Genomic DNA, 8,387 nt, shown 5'->3' with positions numbered 1-8,387 from the left:
AATGTTCTATCTTGATATATGTGTATATGTGATTAATATTAGATGCATGTTAAACATATTCTATGATAAGTAATATTGTTTAATCTGGTATCTTGACTTGCATGCATCTTGGTTAATCGCTTATCAATCTAACAGAACTTGCTAATCTTGTATGCCACAATTTAAATTCCGCTATGTGTATGAAATTGATTTAATTTCTTAAAGAGCTGATACATTCTGATATATTCCGATTATTACGAGGTCGTACCAACCAACAGACTTTTCGGGAGATTTTCGTACCACCCGACAAAAATAGACTAAAATTTGTATTTTTGGATCAAACGATGGCTAGTGTTTGAAATCTGACGCAAAACCTGAAACACAATTATAAATTTAGGAGAAGAATGCTATAATTGTATCTCGATCCTCGATTTCATCTTGACTTTTCGGGCGATTTTCGTACTAAAAGACAATAGTGGACAGAAATCCGTATTTTCTAAACAGATGATAGCTAGTGTTTGAAATCTGATGTGGAACCCGAAACACTGTTATAAATTTAGGAGAAGAATTCTATAAGGGTCTCCTGGTCCTCATTTTCATATGGACTTTTTGGGAGATTTTCGTACCACCTGACAAAAATGGACAGAAATCTATATTTTCCTACCAGACGATGGCTAGTGTTTGAAATCTGACGCGGAACCCGAAACACTGTGATAAATTTAGGAGAAGAATACTATAAGGATCTTCCGGACCTCGATTTCATGTGGACTTTACTGGCGATTTTCGTACCATTAGACATCAATGGACTGAAATCCATATTTTTGGAACATAAGATGGCTAGTGTTTGAAATCGAACGCAGAACCCGAAACACAATTATAAATTTAGGAGAAGAATGCTATAAGGGTATCTCGATTCTCGATTTCATCTAGACTTTTTGGGCAATTATTGTACCACCCTACAAAAATGGAACGAAATCCGTATGTTCGGACTATACGAAGGCTAGTATTTGAAATTTGACGCAGAATCCGAAACATAGTTATAAATTTAGGAGAAGAATTCTATAAGGGTCTCCCGTTCCTCATTTTCAAATGGACTTTTAGGGGAATTTTCGTACCATCCAAAAAAAATGGACCGAAATCCATATTTTCGGACCTGACGATTGCTAGTTTTTAAAATCTGACGCGGAACCCAAAACCCAGTTATAAATTTAGGAGAAGAATGCTATAAGGGACTCACGGTCCTCGAGTTCATCCAGACTTTTCGGGCGATTTTTGTACCACCCTACAAACATGGAATGAAATCCGTATTTTCGGACTAGACGATGGCTGGTGTTTGAAATTTGACGCAGAACCTGAAACACTCTTATAAATTTAGGAGAAGAATTCTATAAGGGTCTCCCGGTCCTCATTTTCACATGGACTTTTCGGGAGATTTTCGTACCACCTAACAAAAATGGACCGAAATCTGTATTTTACTACCAGACGATGGCTAGTGTTTGAAATCTGACGCGGAACCCAAAACATTGTGATAAATTTAGGAGAAGAATGCTATAACGATCTTCCCGACCTCGATTTCATGTGGACATTACTGGCGATTTTCGTACCATTAGACATCAATGGACTGAAATCCATATTTTTGGAACAAAAGATGGCTAGTGTTTGAAATCGAACGCAGAACCCAAATCACAATTATAAATTTAGGAAAAGAATGCTATAAGGGTATCTCGTTTCTCGATTTCATCTAGACTTTCGGGCAATTTTTGTACCACTCTACAAAAATGGAATGAAATCCGTATGTTCGGACTATACGAAGGCTAGTATTTGAAATTTGACGCGGAATCTGAAACGTAGTTATAAATTTAGGAGAAGAATTCTATAAGGGTCTCCCGGTCCTCATTTTCAAATGGACTTTTAGGGGAATTTTCGTACCATCCAAAAAAAATGGACCGAAATCCATATTTTCGGACCTGACGATTGCTAGTGTTTAAAACCTGACGCGGAACCCAAAACCCAGTTATAAATTTAGGAGAAGAATGCTATAAGGGACTCACGGTCCTCGAGTTCATCCAGACTTTTCGGGCGATTTTTGTACCACCCTACAAACATGGAATGAAATCCGTATTTTCGGACTAGACGATGGCTAGTGTTTGAAATTTGACGCAGAACCTGAAACACTGTTATAAATTTAGGAGAAGAATTCTATAAGGGTCTCCCGGTCCTCATTTTCACATGGACTTTTCGGGAGATTTTCGTACCACCTGACAAAAATGGACCGAAATCTGTATTTTACTACCAGACGATGGCTAGTGTTTGAAATCTGATGCGGAACCCAAGACACTGTGATAAATTTAGGAGAAGAATGCTATAAGGATCTTCCGGACCTCTATTTCATGTGGACTTTACTCACAATTTTCGTACCATTAGACATCAATGGACTGAAATCCATATTTTTGGAACAAAAGATGGCTAGTGTTTGAAATCGAACGCATAACCCAAATCACAATTATAAATTTAGGAAAAGAATGCTATAAGGGTATCTCGGTTCTCGATTTCATCTAGACTTTTCGGGCAATTTTTGTACCACCCTACAAAAATGGAACGAAATCGAATGTTCGGACTATACGAAGGCTAGTATTTGAAATTTGACGCGGAATCCGAAACATAGTTATAAATTTAGGAGAAGAATTCTATAAGGGTCTCCCGGTCCTCATTTTCAAATGGACTTTTAGGGGAATTTTCGTACCATCCAAAAAAAATGGACCGAAATCCATATTTTCGGACCTGACGATTGCTAGTGTTTAAAATCTGACGCAGAACCCAAAACCCAGTTATAAATTTAGGGGAAGAATGCTATAAGGGTCTCATAGTCCTCGAGTTCATCCAGACTTTTCGGGCGATTTTTTTACCACCCTTCAGACATGGAACGAAATCCGTATTTTCGGACTAGACGATGGCTAGTGTTTGAAATTTGACGCAGAACCTAAAACACTGTTATAAATTTAGGAGAAGAATTCTATAAGGGTCTCCCGGTCCTCATTTTCACATGGACTTTTCGGGAGATTTTCGTACCACCTGACAAAAATGGACCGAAATCTGTATTTTCCTACCAGACGATGGCTAGTGTTTGAAATATGATGCGGAACCCAAAACACTGTGATAAATTTAGGAGAAGAGTGCTATAAGGATCTTCGGGACCTCGATTTCATGTGGACTTTACTGGCAATTTTCGAACCATTAGACATCAATGGACTGAAATCCATATTTTTGGAACAAAAGATGGCTAGTGTTTGAAATCGAACGCAGAACCCGAATCACAATTATAAATTTAGGAGAAGAATGCTATAAGGGTATCTCGGTTCTCGATTTCATCTAGACTTTTCGGGCAATTTTTGTAGCACCCTACAAAAATGGAACGAAATCCGTATGTTTGGACTATACGAAGGCTAGTATTTGAAATTTGACGCGGAATTCGAAACATAGTTATAAATTTAGGAGAAGAATTCTATAAGGGTCTCCCGGTCCTCATTTTCAAATGGACTTTTAGGGGAATTTTCGTACCATCCAACAAAAATGGATCGAAATCCATATTTTCGGACCTGACGATTGCTAGTGTTTAAAATCTGACGCGGAACCCACAACCTAGTTATAAATTTAGGAGAAGAATGTTATAAGGGTCTCACGGTCCTCGAGTTCATCCAGACTTTTCGGGCGATTTTTGTACCACCCTACAAACATGGAACGAAATCCGTATTTTCGGACTAGACGATGGCTAGTGTTTGAAATTTGACGCAGAACCTGAAACACTATTATAAATTTAGGAGAAGAATTCTATAAGGGTCTCCCGATCCTCATTTTCACATGGACTTTTCGGGAGATTTTCGTACCACCTGACAAAAATGGACCGAAATTTGAATTTTCCTACCAGACGATGGCTAGTGTTTGAAATCTGACGCGGAACCCAAAACATTGTGATAAATTTAGGAGAAGAATGCTATAAGGATCTTCTGGACCTCGATTTTATGTGGACTTTACTAGCGATTTTCGTACCATTAGACATCAATGGACTGAAATCCATATTTTTGGAACATAAGATGGCTAGTCTATGAAATCGAACGCAGAACCCGAAACACAATAATAAATTTAGGAGAAAAATGCTATAAGGGTAACTCGATTCTCGATTTCATCTAGACTTTTCGGGCAATTTTTGTACCACCCAACAAAAATGGAACGAAATCCGTATGCTCGGACTATACGAAGGCTAGTATTTGAAATTTGACGTGGAATCCGAAACAAAGTTATTAATTTAGGAGAATAATTCTATAAGGGTCTCCTGATCCTCATTTTCAAATGGACTTTTAGGGCAATTTTCGTACTATCCAACAAAAATGGACCGAAATCCATATTTTCGGACCAGACGATTGCTAGTGTTTGAAATCTGACGCGGAACCCAAAACTCAGTTATAAATTTAGGAGAAGAATGCTATAAGGGTCTCCCGGTCCTCGACTTCATCCAGACTTTTCGAGCAATTTTTGTACCACCTTACAAACATGGAACGAAATCCGTATTTTCGGACTAGACGATGGCTAGTGTTTGAAATTTGACGCGGAATCTGAAACATAATTATAAATTTAGGAGAAGAATTCTATAATGGTCTCCCGGTCCTCATTTTCATATGGACTTTTCGGGCGATTTTCGTTCCTCTTGACAAAAATGGATCGAAATCTGTATTTTTCGACCAGCCGATGGCTAGTGATTGAAATCTGACGCCGATCCCAAAACACTGTTATAAATTTAAGAGAAGAATGCTATAAGGGTCTCCCGGTCCTCGATTTAATGTGGACTTTACGGGCGATTTTCGTACCACTAGACAACAATGGACTGAAATCCATATTTTTGGAACATAAAATGGTTAGTGTTTGTAATCTGTCGCATAACCTGAAACACTGTTATGAATTTTGGATTAGAATGCTATAACTTCCGATCCTCGATTTCATCTGGAATTTTCATATGATTTTTGTACCCCCTAAAAAAAATGATGATGGCTATTGTTTGAAATCTGACGCAAACCCGAAACACAGTTATAAATGTAGGAGGAGAACGATCAAAAGGTCTCCGAGTCCTCGATTCAATTTGGACATTTCGAGGGATTTTCGTACCACCAGACAAAAACGGACCGAGATCAGTATTTTCAGACCAGACGATTGCTAGTGTTTGAAATCTGACGCGAAACTCAAAACACAATTATAATTTTTGGAGAAGAATTCTATCAGGGTGTCCCGGTCGTCGTATTCATCTGGACTTTTCAGGTGATTTTCTTACCACATGTCTAAATTTACCGAAATCCGTATTTTCGGATCAGACGATGGCTAGTATTTGATATCTGACGTAGAACCCGAAACACAGTTATAAATTGAGGAGAAGAATGCTATAAGGGTTTCCTAGTTCTCGAGTTCACCTGAAATGTTTTGGCAATTTGCGTACCACCCAACAAAAATGCACCGAAATTCATATTTTCAGAACAGACAATAACTAGTGTTTGAAATCTGACGCGGGACCCGTAAGTCAATAATAAATTTAGGAGAAAAATTCTATAAAGGTTTCTCGGTTCTCGATTTCATCTAGACTTTGTGGGAGATTTTAGTACCACCCTACAAAAATTGAATGAAATCTGTATTTTGGGACTAGACGATGGCTAGGGTTCGAAATTTGACACAAAATCCGAAACATAGTTATAAATTGGCTTAATTGCACTTTTGGTCCCCCTATTATAGGTGAAAATTGAAAGTAGTCCCCCCATTTTGTTTCTCCCCAGTTTTAGTCCCCCAAACAGAATTTGAGTCCAAATCATGATGAATTGTCATTTTTTTTAATGACTTGTCAATAAAAAGCTGACGTGGCAGACGCATACGTGGAATAAACTTATTATTATATTATTTCTAATTAAAAAATATAATTTATATTTTTAAAAATCATTATTATAATTGTTAAAAATCATTATTACTAATAAAATTTATTTGTTAAAATTAAATTAAAAAAAAAAACACCTAAAATCAAAAATCCTAAACAAATCAAAATCAAAAGGATTCACTCATGAACCCTAAAATCATTCTGAACCCTAAAATCATGAACCTTAAAATCATTCTGAACCCTAAAATCATGAATCCTTTGTTCAATCGTTTTCATCACTGGTTCTGCTTGTTCTAGTTTTGTTCAGTTACGGTTCTGGTTCTGTTCTGCTTCTGGTTCTGTTCTGGTTCAGTTTCGGTTCTGTTTTGGTTCTGTTCATGGTTTAGTTCTGTTTTGGTTCTGGTTCTGGTTTAGTTCTGTTTTGGTTCTGGTTCTGGTTCATTTCTGTTTTGGTTTAGTTCTGTTTTGGTTCTGGTTTGATTCTGGTTTTGCTAGATTTGATGGTTCTGTTTTGGTTTAGTTCTGGTTTGGTTCTGGTTTGGTTCTGGTTCTGCTAGATTTGATGGTTCTGTTTTGGTTTAGTTCTGGTTTACTTTGTTCTAATTTTGTTGTAGTTTGGTTCTGGTTCAGCCACATGCTTTATTTTGTTCTAATTTTGTTTTGCCCTGCAATTTGGTTCTAGTTCTGGTTCTGCATATGGTTTAGTTCTGTGATGAAAACGAATCAGTGATGAAAACGATTGAACAAAAGATTCATGATTTTAGGGTTCAGAATGATTTTAGGGTTCATGAGTGAATCCTTTTGATTTTGATATGTTTAGGATTTTTGATTTTAGGTGTTTTTCTTTTAATTTAATTTTAACAAATAAATTTTATTTGTAATAATGATTTTTAACAATTATAATAATGATTTTTAAAAATATAAATTATATTTTTAATTATAAATGGTTCTGCATATGGTTTAGTTCTGTGATGAAAACGAATCAGTGATGAAAACGATTGAACAAAAGATTCATGATTTTAGGGTTCAGAATGATTTTAGGGTTCATGAGTGAATCCTTTTGATTTTGATATGTTTAGGATTTTTGATTTTAGGTGTTTTTCTTTTAATTTAATTTTAACAAATAAATTTTATTTGTAATAATGATTTTTAACAATTATAATAATGATTTTTAAAAATATAAATTATATTTTTAATTATAAATAATATAATAATAAGTTTATTCCACGTATGCGTCTGCCACGTCAGCTTTTTATTGACACGTCATTAAAAAAAATGACAACTCATCATGATTTGGACTCAAATTCTGTTTGGGGACTAAAACTGGGGAGAAACAAAATGGGGGGACTACTTTCAATTTTCACCTATAATAGGGGGACCAAAAGTGCAATTAAGCCTTATAAATTTAGGAGAAGATTGCTATAAGGGTCTCTCGGTCCTCGATTTCATCTGGACGTTTCGGGCAACTTTTGTACTACCCGACAAACATGGACCGAAATCAGTATTTCTGAACCTAACGATGGCTAGTGTTGGAACTCTGACGCGGAACCCGAAATACAGTTATACATTTTAGAGAAGAATGCTACAAGGGTCTCTCGATCCTCGATTTCATCTGGACTTTTCGGGAGATTTTCGTAACCCCAGACAAAAAAGGACCGAAATAACGTTTAGGGATTAGGGTTTAGAGTTTAGGGTTCAATTTTCGGGTTTAGGGTTCTGGATTCAGGGTTAAGAGTTTATGGTTTAGGGTTCAAGGTTCAGGGTTTAACGTTTAGGGTTTAAGTTTTGGGTTTACTAGTTAGGGTTTAGGGTTTAAGGTTCGAGGTTTATTGTTTAGGGTTATTTTCATTGCGAAGTATAACTACAAAATGAAGATAATAATAACATATGTTAAAAAACAAGTTGTCAAATAAAAATGTAATTGTTACATTATTTTAAAATAATATGTTATTATATGTTATTATTATCTTCGTTATGAAAAACAAATTAAAAACAAAGATAATAATAACATATAATAAAATAGATTATGAAATAAATATGTAATTATTACTATATTTGTCTACTCTATTTTATTATATGTTATTATTATCTTTGTTATGAAGTAAATATACATAACGAATATAATTATAACATATAATAAAATAAAGTTGTCAAATAAAGTCATGATTACATATTTATTTGACAACTCAATTTTGTTATGTTATTATTATTTTCGTTATTAAGTACAACTACAAAACGAAGACAATAACAACATTTACGAAAATAGAGTTGTCTAATAAATATGTAATTTATTACTTTATTTGACAACTCTATTTTATTATATGTTTTTATTATCTTCGTTTTATAGTTTTTATTCTAAACGAAGATAATAATAACATATAATAAAACAGAGTTGTCAAATAAAGTAATAATTACATCTTTATTAGACAACTGTCTTTTATTAGGGTTTAGTGTCCTAGGGTTTTTAGGGATTAAAAAAATAATGTTTAGGGTTTAAGAA

The sequence above is a fragment of the Cicer arietinum genome, chromosome 5 (genome assembly GCF_000331145.2).
Source record: "Cicer arietinum cultivar CDC Frontier isolate Library 1 chromosome 5, Cicar.CDCFrontier_v2.0, whole genome shotgun sequence".
NCBI classification, from domain to species: Eukaryota; Viridiplantae; Streptophyta; class Magnoliopsida; order Fabales; family Fabaceae; genus Cicer; species Cicer arietinum.
The sequence above is the reverse complement of the archived record's forward strand: the minus strand, read 5'-3'. Positions refer to the sequence as shown.